Source organism: Coptis chinensis, chromosome 2 (assembly GCF_015680905.1).
Source record: "Coptis chinensis isolate HL-2020 chromosome 2, ASM1568090v1, whole genome shotgun sequence".
NCBI classification, from domain to species: Eukaryota; Viridiplantae; Streptophyta; class Magnoliopsida; order Ranunculales; family Ranunculaceae; genus Coptis; species Coptis chinensis.
Genome location: NC_141457.1, coordinates 32,486,975 through 32,496,405, shown reverse-complemented (window position 1 = coordinate 32,496,405; position 9,431 = coordinate 32,486,975). Strand labels below are relative to the sequence as shown.

At 36.3% G+C, this 9,431-nt stretch overlaps 1 non-coding gene across 1 annotated transcript; it reads right to left on the bottom strand.

Annotated features, from left to right (window-relative positions):
- Window positions 1-6,201: 6,201 nt before the first annotated feature.
- On the bottom strand, window positions 6,202-6,307 carry LOC147515817 (small nucleolar RNA R71). Its single transcript, XR_015214576.1, has one exon. It is a non-coding gene; the product is annotated as a small nucleolar RNA R71 (small nucleolar RNA).
- Window positions 6,308-9,431: the final 3,124 nt, after the last annotated feature.

Sequence of the window (9,431 nt, the reverse complement as noted above, 5' to 3'; positions counted from 1 at the left end):
AACCCAATCTATCAAGAATTTGATCAATGAAGCACCATTCCATCCTATCAAAGACTTTTGCCATGTCTAACTTCATAGCCATCTAACCCTGTTTTTCCTTTTTCATTTTTTTCATACCATGAAAAATCTCACTAGCCATACTAGTATTGTTCCTAATGGCCCTGCTCTTGATGAAGGCAGCTTGATGGGGAGAGATGAGTTTGTGAAGAAGAGGTTTGAGTCTATTGACTATGATTTTATAAATGAAATTGCTAAGACTTATAGGTCTATAGTTTGAGATATGCTCAGGGTTATTGATTTTTCGTATGAGTGTGATGAAAGTTTCATTTAAGGTTTGTAGTAAGCAACCAAAGGAAAAGAAGTCATGGATTGCCTCTATAACAGTAGAGGAAATGGTGGTCCAAAAATGCTTGAAGAAAACTCCTTCGAAACCATCAGGCCCAAGAGCTTTGAGACTACTGGCCAAGACTACTAATAACCTTCCACATTTCTTGTGGGGAAGGGAGTCCAGAGAGATTAATGTTTTCCCTATCAGTAATGGAGGGGAAACATACTGAGGATGTTTTGATTAGGAAGGGGGTTATCAGAAGTGAAAATGTTGGTGAAATAATCATTGATGGTTTTTCCTACTTCTGCTCTTCCTGATTTCCAAACTTTCTGATCATCTTTGATTATACTAATATTGTTTTTTCTTTTTCTGAAGATAGTAGACAAGTGGAAAAACTTTGTGTTGTTCCCCCCATCTTTCACTCAGTTATAACCAGCTTTCTGCTTCCAAAAGTTCTCCTCCTTCTCATACAAAGAGGTAAGTTCTTTCTTCAGTTCTAAACACCTCAAATACCTTTTTTTAGTAACATCCAAAGACATACATTTCTCTAAATCTTTTTTAGCCGTATCGATCTTCTGAAAAATGTCCCCAAACACCTCTTTATTCCACTTAGACAAATGATTTCTAGTATTTGTGACACTTTTACTATAAGGGCATCCAGGTGCATAAACAGCTGATGACTAAGCATTTTCCACAACAGCTTCGCAAGAGGGCTCTTGAAGCCACATATCATAAAAATGGAAAGGTTTGTTTAAAAAGGGGTTCCACATGAGAGATTTATATGAAGTGAGAGATGATCAGATGTGGAATTGATAAATGTATTGACTGACACTTCAGGAAAAAAGTCAAGCCAAGATGTAGTTGCTAAGGCTCGATCAAGCCTTTCGAGAATATGACTTTTGAAACTTTTATTGTTACACTAGGTGAATTTTGGGGTCAGTAAAACCTAGGTCAAACAAGTCATTGATAAGATCATCAAAGTCTAACATGCTTTTAGACATAAGACTATTTCCACCCGACTTTTCATTAGGAGACACAATTGTATTGAAATCCCTGAAGAGAATCCAAGGATCTGGTATATAAAGTGGCAAATCCCTTAACTTATTCCATACTCTTATTCTTTTATGATTAACAAGCTCACCATAAACAAAAGTGAAGTACCAAACTTTATTTACAAGGAAGTTAGAAACTTTACACGTAATATGATTTGATGTAGCTCGAATGATGTCGGCGAACATTGCGTGGCTCAGCAAATAAATCTGGATATTTCAAATTCACTTGCTTCCACGCTGCCAGTCAAATGGATGCCTCATTGTACCAGGCTTTGACACCTTCGTAGAATGCCACTACTTCTCCTTCGCTACCTAACCCACACTATACAATCTCTTCAACCTATCATTAAGAAGAAAGTATTGCAAAACCTTTGCAGACACCCTACTGATTCGCACCCTCAATTGCTTAATGGTGGCAATTTTGTATCTAGAAACGCCACATGTAAGACAAGAAACCTCAAATTCATTATCTCCCCAGTACGAGATGCAATCATTTCTACATGTGTCAATCTTCTGGCATTTCAACTTCAAGTATTTAATCATCTCATCTTCCTTGTAATCATTCTCGAGTATCTTATTACCAGTAGGCATCGCCATCCGGAGTAGTTTAAGCAAGTCAATAAAAGGTTTATCGCTCAACCCATTTGTGATCTTCAAATTAAGCAATTTCATGACAAATCTAAGAACAGAGAAGTCATTATATCAAGGATGCAATTCAGTCATGGCTTCGATCACTAAAATTATCATTAAACTCAACACCTTCAACGAGTTCTTCTCCCTCGATACGACCTCCAGGATCCTCACCAAAAATAGCGTCCAAGTTATCAAGACTAAGTTCCTCCGCAAGAATGGTGAATGCTGCATTCATGTCCACCACAAGCACCTTTGCTTGAAAATTTGATCCACTTTCATTGAGTTGTTGTCGCCTTTCTTTCTCACCGTGTAAAAACCAGAATTTATATGTCTTGTCGAATCCATGGCTAAAACAATGTATCACAACATCATCGTGACTCATTGTCGGGCCTTGGTTTTGACACTTTCTACAAGGACATGTTATAACATTCTTGTTTGTGATGGTGCTCCATGGAAAAGAAACTAAAATCCTCAACACCTTTTATAAAACGTGGATCTCAAAAATTGTCCAAATTAATCCAACTTTTGTCTATCAAACCCATTGACTCCATAACTTAATGAACTTTTAAAAGAAATAGAAAAGAAAGGAATTTAGAACAAAGAAAATAAACATATATATATTCATACATCTATAATCACTCACACCCAAACATAGCATCCAAACTCAAGATTTAATTTTTTTTTTCCGCCTAATTTCATTAATAGTTCAGGTTAGTGAGTTAAGATCATCAGATTAGAAATAAGGAACGAATCAATACTAAAATTCACCATTCACATACACTTTAAGATAAGAGATGTATCACTATCCTCCAACTAAACACCAACCCCAATACACCCCAAAACCCAAATTTTAATCAACACCCCTTGCAAAGATTTATCTTTTAGACAATTCATCAAATATCATGCAAATAGTTGGCGTAAACAACAAACCCACACTTCAAAATAGACTCATAGTCTACAGATAAAAAAAAATCAACTTAATTTATTTACAACCCGATGCCTAGAATGAGAAACCCACACAAATCCAAAAAAGGAAGGAAAAAATAAACACACACCTTGATGTGAGAACGCATATCAAACCTGCTCACATCAATATCAAGAAATGAATAAAGTTACTTCATTTGAGCTCAATAGCAAAACCCAAAGAAAAAAAAAATACTACCTTTAAAGCCAAAATAGAAAACGAGTTAGAGGAAAGATATAATAGGTTAGAGGAAGAAAAATTACCTTTGATTGAAGGCGTTGAAAATAGAGACAACTTAGATAGAGAAGGCGTTGGATTTACTGAAAAAGAGCAAAAATTTGGGGGTGAGAGATTTTTAAAACAGAAGTGTGTAAAGGAGTGAGAGAGAATACCTTGGCCTCCCTTTTGTTGTCGCGTGACTGTTGTAGTTTGTTGTAGTTGTGTGAGACTATGAGGGAGCTATAATTCTCAGGGGTCGTTTGTTTTTCTGAGCCTCTGAATGCTGAATGTTGATTGCTGAATTATGAAAAACATGTTTCTCTTTTTTGTCAGAATGACCTGGCTCTAAATGATTAATATAAATCATTTGGAAAATTTCACCCTTGTTATCTATTTTGAACACAAACTTGAATGTTTATAAAAACAAAAGATCTGGAAACTTTTTGACTGAGTTTCCTTTGTTTATTTAACATTTTGAGCAACTGTATGACACCTAAAACAATGCATATAGTAATATAGGATAAAAAGAGAATGAAAAAGACAAACATAAATAGTTTTACAACCATAAGTTCACCCATAGAATATTACATTTAAGACGAGGGCTTTCTCCGAGTTGTTATGGTTCCAAATTAATGCTATATACCCTTGATATATTGATGCTATAAACTTCACTCCACACAATTTTCAACATGATTCACCTTGGGTGTATGATTTTTTTGTTGCTAAAAGGTAATTGATTAACTTGAAAGAATAAAGGTTACAAGGAGAAAAAATAAGAGCATTATGACATGACTAGACTAAGAAGGATAAATCATATATGTACCCTTCTCAATACAAAAGTTCTTAATGAGTAAATCTAAAGTACGTAGTGTTGTGGTTCTCAAGATGTCTCATGAATGGAGGACGAGTCTGCCACCATACACTTTGTCCTTTAGTTAAACCTGCTCCATGTCTGGCACAACAATCTGCTCCTGAATTAGTTTCCCTCCAGATTGAGGTGATATTAATCTATGTTGCTTGTGAGTTTAGTAGTTGCCATCGTGCCCTGACTCTCCAGTGCATGTTACCTTTTTGAAAAGCTTGAACTACTGCAGAAGAGTCGAATTCCACCCATATATGCCCCCATCCCATTTCCAAAGCTTTTGTGACTCCTTCCACAATCGCATAGGTTTCAGCCATATAGTTGATAGTGATTCCCAAACCACCCGCTGCTGCCCCAAGGAAGGCCCCATTATGGTCTCTATAAACAACACCCCACCCTGAGTTACCTAGGTTACCCCTGGAGCTTCCATACGCATTCATCTATAAAATTCTAGGCGGGAGAAGATTCTAATAACATTCGAAGATTTTTAGAGATTTTCAAAGTTTGTGGTGAAGTTGGAATGCTCGGAGTATCTTCAGATCTCTCATCGAATTCTCCATGTGTCCCGAGGACATGGAATGGGTGTATAAGCTTGTGATCATACCGATACCCATTCCCCAAGGTTCAATCAAGAGTCAAAAGTCATTATTAATGATCAACAATGCAAATATGAAGCTTGACTGAGCTTGCATTAAGACATTCCATTTTCATGATGAATACTATAGTGGTGCACTGGTGCAAAACGTAATCCAACCAAAGATTAGTAAAGTCTAATGCATGATTCATCCTATTGTATTAAAAGATCCAAATAGATGGGCAAACAACTATTTAACAAGTAATGATACACAAAAACAAAATGCAGCTAAACACAAACTAACAAGTCTAAATTCATCCTCAGAAACCAATGACAATCATTCCAAAGATGGAAACTTGTGAAAATCAAACCCGTCAACACTCCCCAAATAAACACCTAACAACAAAATAAATCAACCATTCCAGTAATCCTCCTAATATTATTATTCTACGTACAAAGAAATTGAACTAAACCCCAATTTGTTTCTGTCTAAATGTTTGCCCAGCTCGAAATGCTAAAGGTAAGTAAAGTTTTGTTTAAGATATATTGAGGGGTTGCCAAATAATGGTTTCTTGATGGGTTTGTGAGCTGGGTGTTTTTGGAATGAGAGTTCTTGTTTTGCTTTGTTTGAATGAAGAAGTTATGGAAATGGGTTTTGGGTTTTTGTGATGTGGGGTCTATGGATTGTTGAAGGAAGTGGTTTTGAGGAAATTAATAGAGATTTTGTTGTTGATATTCTTTGTCTTTTCATGACTGGTAATCCATTGGAGAGAAGGAGAGCCGGTTGGTTAGGGGCAAGAGAGGAAACAAGTGTTTCACGTTTCTGATTTCAGCATTCAGGAGTTGTGAGACCGTGAAACGCTGAAGAAGATTTTTGCACTGAACACTGAAGACAATTGGGAAAACAAACAACTTTTGAGAACGCTGAACGCTGAAAACTTATGTTTCAACGCCTTTGAACGCTAAAAAACCAAAAAATGAACAACCCCTCAAACTATGTTTCCTTCTATTTTTTTTGGGTGGGAACTGAAACTTTTTTTGCGATCTGTTAATTTGTTGAATGTTTTCAGCAGTATTTCAGTCCAACTGGTTGGTCAACTCAAAAATAGTCAGTACACATAAAATATCTGTCAAAAGTTTCCAACGGTTATTAATCGTCGGCTATATCGATGACTTAAAATAGTGGTATTTCCATCGGGTAAGAAATAAAATCTAACAATATGTTTAATAACTAATCCGACGGTGATATTTTGGTGGCCAGCGAGCTGAAACCGTTGGAAACTACCAATAGATCATAGCTGTTGGCGTACCTCTACTGGGTCTGTCGGCTAAACTCAATATTTTGGTGGTGGTGGTGGTACCGACATCTCAATAAGTTCAATGCGGTGTGTAGCACCTTCCACGATAAATACTTGTCTAATGAGGAAGTTAATAAAAAGGTATTTCCCCTCACTCTCCAAGATAAAGCTTCCACGTGGTTGTATTCACAACCTCTTAAATCTCTCCTAACTTGGAAAGATATAGTTAAGAAATTCATGACCAAGTTTTATTTGATAAGAAGGACAAATGAGATGGTAGACAAGATCCAAATCTTTAGGCAAAAACCTATGGAAACATTTAATGAAGCATGGGATAGGTTCCATGACCTATTACTAAAATGCCCTCAGCACAAGTTAAATATGTCATCATTAGTCCATAATTCTTTTAGATGACTAAAGAGTCAAACAAGAAGTCAACCAGACTACTGGAGTAGTGGTAACTTTCTTGGAAAGAAAGCCACCAAGGCTTTCACTTTTCTACAAAAGCAAGCTGAACAGAGTCAAAATTGGGGATAAAAAACTGATTCAAGCAGACACCTCCCCACATCCACAACCAATACTAGTGGTATGTATGAAGTAAAAGCTTACCAGGACGTAAAAATCAAGCTAGAGTCACTAAATAAAAAATTTGATGCACTATCTTGTCAAGTGAGTGAGACAAAATAGGTCATGCATATTAAGACTTCATCATGCAACCTGTGTTTTAGATACACTGTACCCACTAATCACTGAAAACACAGAGGAAACGTGCACCTTCAATATTCCAAATCAACCACGGAGAAATAACAATCTTAACTTTGGGTGGAGGAACAATCACCACCAAACCTTTCCTGGTTTCAACAATAGACAAGCAAGGACAGCTTTTAATATGTATCAGGGTCAAGAGCAAGGACCAGCACACTCTAGTAATCAACACCAAAACCGTGCCATGGTCCTAGCTGACACACTATCAAGGTCAACAATATTCCCACAATGCTCACAGAGAGTTTGTCCCCATGGCAGCCCAAGCAGCCAAACCAGGCTTGGAGGAGTTAGTCCATAATTCATGGAATCAACTTAGAGTTTCATTCAACAAATCAACTCTTTGTTGAATGAACTCGTCAAGGAAAAGGGCACATTCCTTGGGCAGTTAGCTCTAAATCCAAAGGCAACAGAAGCAACCTATGAACTTTCAAATAGACCAAAGATTGCCCAGGAAAAGGTGAAGTCATCACTACATTGTGTTTCGGTAGAGTTGTGGATAACCAGATTAGGATGCCTGACCCAGTAACAGATAAACAAGACCAGACACCATAACCTATAATTGATGAAAATGAGCAAGAGTCTACACAAGACATGACTCTGGCTCCTAAGATAGGCACATCACTTTTAGACCTGGGAGCATGTGTCAACTTGCTTCCTCATCATTTGTACAAGCAATTAGGTCTTAAAGGATTGAAGCCTACAAGAACGACACTTTAACCGGCAGATAGGTCAATAAAATATTCTAGAGGTGTCATAGAAGATGTACTTGTCAAAGTGTCTGATTTATACTATCTGTTGACTTTGTAGTCTTGGATACGGAAGCCGCTTTTGACGCTATACCTATCATTTTGGGGCGTCTATTCTTGGCTACGGCCAATGCCCTAATTAATTGTAGGAACGATTCGATGACGTTGTCCTTTGGCAACCTAACTGTGGAAGTGAATGTCGACCATCTCATGAAACGGCCATGTGAAAAGCTTATTGATGAAAAAGTCAATTCAATTGACAAACTTACTTCTGAGGTTTTTAATCAAACTTATCCGGAAGATCCGCTAATGTAGTTCTTGAGCTTAGGTGGTATGATAGGAATTTGACCAAAAAAAAAGATAGGAATTTGACCAGCCTAAACTAATAGGCTAATTTAACCCTATTGTAATACTCGCAAGTGCGCAAGGTTTATTGTAGTAGACAAACAAGAATGAGGTTGATCCCACAGAGAATGCACGTTAGGGACAATTGAGTAATAAAATACTAAACTAATTCGAACAATGTTGTTTTCTGGGAAAAGGTTTTGGTGGTGGTTGGAAATTTAAGTTACTATTACTAAAACTAACTAATTAACTAATGACTATGAAAACAATTATTAAAAGTGGATTGAGACGATTGGAGAGAGACTAGTGTTAGAACTTTTCCCCTTAAGGTGTACCTACATAGATCATATACATTACACAATTGTTAATTATCGAACTACGTCCGAGTGACATTGGGAAGACTTACTAAACCATGATCATAAAGTAATATGACCGAGTCATTAACATGTCTCAAATCACACGTGTCAGGTCATGACAAGTGTATAAGGTGAGTATGGGCTTAACTATGTGCAAATACTTTTTACGGGCTTAAGCATATCTCTATTATGATGATGGGCTTATAATAGAAATACACCCATATATAAAAGTTTAGGTTCCCATTCCAAACTCTAAGCTTATTCTCATAGTTTTCCATCCATTGTGAGAGAACACAAGAATGGTTTTGGAGTGGAAGACCACAAGCTGCTTATAGGATTTGCATGGTTGCCCACTCTGGCTTCAGGTATGTCCTATTTCAATTCATTTTCCTTATTGATTAACATGTGATTCTGGGCTATAGAGAAATCCTTACAACTAGGACTTCAATTTGAAATCCACCACAAACCTTTAGTAAATATTTTAGAAGTAGGTTTCAATGTTTCAAATTTATTACGAGAAACACCCGAATGAGAATTTAATATTTACCCCGAAGATGTTATCGTGATAAAACAATTATATATAAAAATCTCTTGAAATTCAACAGTAAAGATTAATCGTCTTTTTACGGCACGAAGAGTATCTAAATTTAATATGGAACAATCAGTAATAAGTTTTGATTAATAGTTAAGTGTTCAAACTACCAAAGATGCATGACATACACGGTGAACGAAATGAATTACTATCAATCATGAATGTATCAAAATTAATGAAGATTAAATCGATTAATTGATATTCAAAATCATCCAAACCCAATCATAAAACAAAGACATTAAGGCTAGGGTTTCATCGTAGCCCTAGCTTAGAATTTAGCTACACATTATAGTTGAAATAAAATTAAAGCAAAGATTATTAGAAAAACTCATTGTTGACTGTGAGTTCAGCTTCTCCTCTCTTTAATTTTTGTTCCTTGGTTCCAATGCTCGGTTCCCCCAATCAATTTCCGTCCTCCTTTTCAGCTTCTATTTTTCTTTATATAGTTATCTAATATAATATGTGTGGTTGTGTATTGGGTTTTGAAGTTTTTCATCTTAGATCTTTGAAGAGAGGAAGTATGATGGAGAAAAATTTCACCTTTTCTTAACTTTTTATTTGTTCTTAGTGAACTTTTGGTGTATGAAGATGTAGACAACAACTAGCTATTAAGGTTTTTGAGGATTAAGACATGAAGACGTTGTTTGGTTAAGAGCAAAACATGTAGATCTTGATATGTAAGATAACTTGGTTAGCA